General features: G+C 48.5%; 1 protein-coding gene across 4 annotated transcripts in view; it reads right to left on the reverse strand.

The window, feature by feature from the left end:
* Positions 1-5223, reverse strand: part of Nckx30C (solute carrier family 24 member Nckx30C) — a 268006-nt gene extending 262783 nt beyond the window's left edge. For 3 of the 4 annotated variants that reach the window (XM_065432890.1, XM_070531731.1, XM_065432745.1), the window contains exon 1: positions 4518-5223. The gene's annotated coding sequence lies outside the window, so the exon portion shown is untranslated. The remainder of the gene's footprint in view (positions 1-4517) is intronic. The other variant, XM_065432820.1, reaches the window with a different exon arrangement.
* Positions 5224-6000: the final 777 nt, after the last annotated feature.

Here is a 6000-nt window from a genome sequence, read left to right on the forward strand (position 1 = left end):
GATTTCCACTCGCAGCTCCTTCCGCCCCCCTCCCACCTCCCACACACACACCCCACCAAACACATACTCACGAGCCTTGGGAATAAGTTGGGATATCGCTTGCAAACAAAATTGGCCGCTGAGGCAAGCGAACGTACAAAATAGACAGTCAAGGAACAGGTATACCCGTGCCTCGACAGCTTGTACTACGAAATAGAGTTTCCATTTATACAGTTTCCAATTTACAGAATACAACATTTACAACCAGTAGTAAAATCGCGTGCTCTTCTTTCTTTCGTATACGTTGCGGCGCACTGTCTACCTTTCTTTACTTAATTTCGTTCCCTTTAAAAATGTAGCAATATCAATTTCACCGCACGGAGCAGCCTTTTAGAGGCGTGTATTTCTTTGCTCTCCCCCGCTATAGAGCGGTAATATCGAGACTTCATCCTGTTAGGCGCACATCGTTCCCGAATGTCATAGACAACAAAGCCGGATAACAAAAGGGCTGCTGCTCTCTTTACGAGCGTCGGGATTCATAAAGTTCAATGGCGCAGCTCGCGTGGTGGCCCGAAAAAGGCTTAGCAGAATTGAGTCGATCCCTTTTCCCTCCGCCCACGCTCACTCTTTTTGCACTTTCGTATACGGCACTTCTTCTTCCGTACAATGCCATCTATACGCTCTCGAGTTTCGCAAGCTAGATCGATGCGCGATTCATTTTACCGACCTGCAATTTTACAAGCAGCCCTCCTTTTCCCCCTTTTCCCTATTTTGTCCCCCTTTTCCCCATTTTGTCCCCCTTTTCCCCTCTATATTGCGCATTCGGTATAGCGGTGACGGTGGTGCAATGGTGTGGCGCGCGCTCCTTAATTCGTGAAAATGATCCTACTCGTTCTTTTTTTTTTATCCCTCTGAATTCCAAACCCTGCGGAGTCTTCAAAAGTCGCTTTAAGCTATATACTATATAGTGCCGTCAACTTTGCACAGCATACGATTAGGACGAGGCACGCCCATTAAGTTCCGAAATTTCGCACTTGAGATGTGTATGTGGCGCGTAATATAGCCCCATGCAGACAGGAACATGTAAGGATGACGCGATTTCCGTGATGTGCATTCCATGCACTCCTCTTGCTTCATTCAGACAGCCTGCCTGAAGGCTTAATGCGGTGTTCTGCGGATATAGCATGAACGCAATATTAAAAAGGGAGCCGATATTCGAGATATGTCGGGCGTCTCTCATTCGGTTCCACCACTCTGATTGTCGTAATCTTCTTGAGTACTGATAGTTTCATTTAAGGATATATATATATATATATATATATATATATATATATATATATATATATATATATATATATATATATATATATATATATATATATATATACACGGAAACATCGCTTCTATATAAAATTTAACTTTTCTTAATACACGCACGGGAAGATGCATAAGCGTTTCGGTTAGAAAATCCACGCTGAACGTTTTTTTTTTCTTTCTTTTTTTTAAAGGCATTCGTTGAACTCGCAAGACTCTAGTTACGGCAGATACAACTAGCTTTACGCGATCAGGTTACTGTAGAAAAGGTACCAAAATACGGAGAAGGAGGGGGGGGGGTGCAAAGTGCCTAATTACATCGTTACTGCACAATCCAATCCGCGACACTCGAAATTTTCTTTCTGGAATGGTTCAACATTCCCCCGACTAAGAATGTTTATGGTCAGCGATCGCTATATATGTACAGTTCGTGGGAGCGAAGATGTGGAACAGACAACCGTTTGAATTAAAGCCCTCGCATAATTTCATCCAATCACTCCCGCAGCATTACTTTTCTTTTAAAACAATGTCAGTGTAGTCACTTGTGTTACTGTGCTTTGAATCCGTAGCAGAGCAGTGTTTGTATGTATCCGTTATTTTACATCTTCGAAACGATTTGCCTTCACGTTTTGTCTGCCGATGTTTACCCGATGTCCACTCTTCCTTGGACCCGAAACCAGCTTCTGGCTACTACGGACCCAAACACCTTCATTCGAACGTAGTACTAAATATTTTATGTGAAATCAAGCTTTGTTCAAATAAAAAATCGAAAGCTTTGGAACTTTCTGTTTAACAACTTTGCATATTAAAGACTTCAAAAAAAAATACCAAGATAGACATTTTCCTATACACTTTTTTTACGGGGCAATGAGTTAAGTTGAAAGACACACGTTACTCTCGTTTGCTCACTCCGCGAACCGTTGGCGCATTGGCGTGTTCTGCCGCTCAACACGGGGTCATGGGTGCGATTTCCGTCCGTGATTACGCAAGAAGTACTCGTGTATAGCTCTTTGAGTACGTGTTAGAGAACCCAACGTCATCGAAATTAGTAGTGTGTTCTATGGGGTTGGTTGGTTCATCTTTAGAATAAAAACAGCAACAGCGCAACACAGGACGAGCAAGTCTGTCCTGTGCTCTTTACTCGGTCGTCCTGTGTTGCGCTGTTCCTCTTTTTATTCTATCGAAATCAGTCGCGTGACCCGCACCAACGGTGCCTTGACAAGGCTCCTTCAGTGTCCCCATGAATGGCCTTCGAGCGTCAAACGCTCAAATGGAATGTAAATCGAGCTGCTCAACAAAGAACAAGTTCGTCACAGCTGAATGCGGTTCCCTGAATGGGCAAGCGATCGGGAGTGCTGCGTATCTTGAACATAATTCGGGGCCACATAAAAAGAGCCTATAGGAAAAATGCCTACCTTGGTAATTTTTTACGCCGTTTAGTATGCAGAGTTAAACCGAAATATACAAGCTTTTCGAGTTTCTTTTTATTTGAACTAAATTTTATTTCACATAAAATATTTACTGCGCTTGAATAAGTGTTCGCAACCGTGCTGTAGAACGTGCCACAGCCACAAAGCCACTGCGGATTGTTAACAGAATCTGGTTTTCACCCTACACAGCATCTTGGAGATTATAGTAGGTTTCTCAAAATTATCATCGTCGCGTCTACGCGATAACGATTAAATAAATAATCATAAAGCATTAGAATATCCATCACGCGAGCGACACATGATGTTAGAAATTCCAAGCGGAAGATGACGCGATTCTTGCGTGAGCTGATGTCACGCGTGGCGATCGAGCGCTAGCACGCTCGCATTATATAGTTACAACCAAAGACGGCTGTTAAATGCTCGCCTATGCGCTGCAGGATTTTTGGCGTGCTTGATGTCGAGTGCCCTGTCTGATAAGCTACATACGTGGTACAATGTCACGCGTGATGGCCGTGGCGCTACACATTCCACTGCTATAGGTGCAGACATATTGGGCGCGCGCTCGTCGCGTTCTGATCCAGTGATTTATCACCTCCCGTCAAGCTGCCCATCGCGCCAGGCTACGGGACATGACACAACGGACGCCGACTTGAAGCTTGTTGACGTGACCTCGGTGCGGAGCGCTGGTCGGATATCGCTAAACATTACGTAACGTCCAATTCTTCGACAACAGGCACTGCGTGCCGTAATGCCGGAGTGTGGAAAAACCTCGCTATAGTAAACTAGTGCTACACTAGAATAGAACTAGTGTCGCCATGCTGCTCTTTTAGGTGGAGATCGCGCGGTGTGACATGCGAAACCAGTGCGTGTGCTGTGTGTACACCCTCGGGCAATATGACAGGGAACACCGACATTTCTTTCAAGGTGTCGTAGCTGGCTAAACACACATGGGCCTGCAAAGTGCACAGGGAGACTAACGGGAAACTGCTTGCTATATTTAATATGCCATACTCAAATTCACACATCATGAGTAATCGTTTTAAGAACGAATTGGACGTTCTTTACCATATTGCTCCCAACTTAAAGTATGCATGTATGTATGTATGTATGTATGTATGTATGTATGTATGTATGTATGTATGTATGTATGTATGTATGTATGTATGTATGTATGTATGTATGTATGTATGTATGTATGTATGTATGTATGTATGTATGTATGTATGTATGTATGTGCCTTCGTAGTCGCACGTCCTCACCGCCGCGTGACGCAAAGACTCGTGGGACCGGCGTCTAGCCATGGCGCGCCAGACCTCCTTAGCGTCTGGGGCGCGCCGCGGAGCCCTGCATCGTTGGCAGCGTAAGAGAGAGAGCGCGTTCGATCCGCACCCTCGCACGCCGGTAAACACCCGCGCATCAAACGCACGGTGAACTGCAGCCCGAGGAGGGGAGCACACTGTGGTACATTCGCAAACATCGCAAACACTAAACAACTGCAGGGGCGCCAGAGAAGTAAGATCAACCAAGGTCCTGTTACTGGTGTCATGCGGAGCAGACCATGTATATGCATGGACATGCTTATCTGCATTGTTTTATTTTGCTCTTTTTTTCACATTAACAGTTTGCGCTTGTCCAGGAATGGTACCTAATACAGCCCCAGAATGACTAAGCCGTACAGTGTGCAGCATTTCTTTAGCTCAATATACTTTCTTTGGCGTTATAGTGCAGACAATAGAGTTTGCTCGTCATTGGACCACTAGCTGGCAAGTTCCGGACCTGAAACATACAACTTACCTTGGGTAGATGTCAGTTTTCTAGGCTTGCAGTGACGCCCAGCGCAGACCTCTTCCGTTCCTTCTTCGGCAAGAAGGGTTGTAGATTTGACCTTCTAGGGTCCGTGGATCTCCGGCACCGACCGGCGTCGTTCGGCCAGTGCTACGCGGGCGAGGCAGCGAAGGGACGTCCTTCGGGAGAGCACGGTGTACTTTTTTCCCCAAGCACTAAAACGACTCAGCCGCGGTCAGAGAACGCTGAAATCACGAATGATTTGTGAAGCGAGCGATAGGTGAAGGAAACAAAACAGTATGTAGGAAGCTAAGCAGGAGGCGCGATCGCACAAGTCACTCCGCCGATTACGACAGCAGTCCCGTCTGCGACAACGACGTCAGTTAGACGGTAGAATCCTGTTTGAACGGCGAAGACACCACGGTCACCGGAGACATCGAGACGGCGAGCCAGTACTGGGAGGCGCGTACGCAGAAAGACAGCATGTACACCACACGCACCGTTGAGGAACGACGGCGGGCTGGGACGGCCAGGAGAGGAACGAATTAAACGCCGCGAATATTCTCTCGGGCTTCGTTTTGTTTTTTGCGCGGTTCCTCTGCCCCGTCGACGCGAGACGGCCGAAGTCCACCCGGCGCCGGCAGCCGCGTCAGGCGAAGCGAAACTTCGCACCCCCGGCTACGGCTGTGCAGAGGTTGTGCTCGGGCCCTGGGGCTCAACCACTGGAGCCTCCCTTCTCCTCCCCGAAGCGCGATCATAACCCGCCCTTTCCCTCTCACACACACGCGGTTTCCTTTCCCGTAGCCTCCTCCCCCCTTCAAAACGTAGCGACGCTGCCTTCCTTCCTACACCCCAATTTCTTCCCCTTCTCTCTCCCTTTCGAGCGTACTTTTACTCCCTCGCCCACTTTGAGCGTACGGCTGCGAGGGCTGAGCGCCGCCCGCCGCTTGCTTTACTTTGTGCTTGGCCCTCCTCTGCTGATGTTGACGATTTTGGGCCACTGCTGCAGCGTACGCGCTTTGCGCTCGCTTTGTCGCACCGCTTTGCCGCCTGTTTCCCTGACTCTCTCTTTGCCCTTTTGTCTCTCTCTCTCACTCACTCACTGTTTGGGCAGCAAGGTGACTCTCCTCCGCAGCTCTCTCTCGCTCAGTTTCAATCAATAGGGCCAATCAGGGCCCTGCGGTGCCGGCCACGTGACCAGACGTGCGTTCCAAGACGCCCGCGCGTACGCACGCGCGCGCTCCTCCACGCGCTTTTGCCAGGCGTTTCGCTTCGCTGGCTCCGTATGAGGGACTTTAGCTGCGTGAAGCTCGTCAGCGCCAGCTGTCGACCCTCGGAGAAACTGGAGCACCACCGCGTCGATACTCAAAAAGCGCGGGAATTGCATCAGAAGCAAGTAGCGATCGGTGGTTCGGAGGGATGTCGGCGATTATGCGGCGACGACGGGCTGCACTGCAGCGCGGCACCTCCGACATTCCTTCCTCACTCCCCA

Source organism: Dermacentor albipictus, chromosome 1 (assembly GCF_038994185.2).
Source record: "Dermacentor albipictus isolate Rhodes 1998 colony chromosome 1, USDA_Dalb.pri_finalv2, whole genome shotgun sequence".
In the NCBI taxonomy this organism is placed as follows: Eukaryota; Metazoa; Arthropoda; class Arachnida; order Ixodida; family Ixodidae; genus Dermacentor; species Dermacentor albipictus.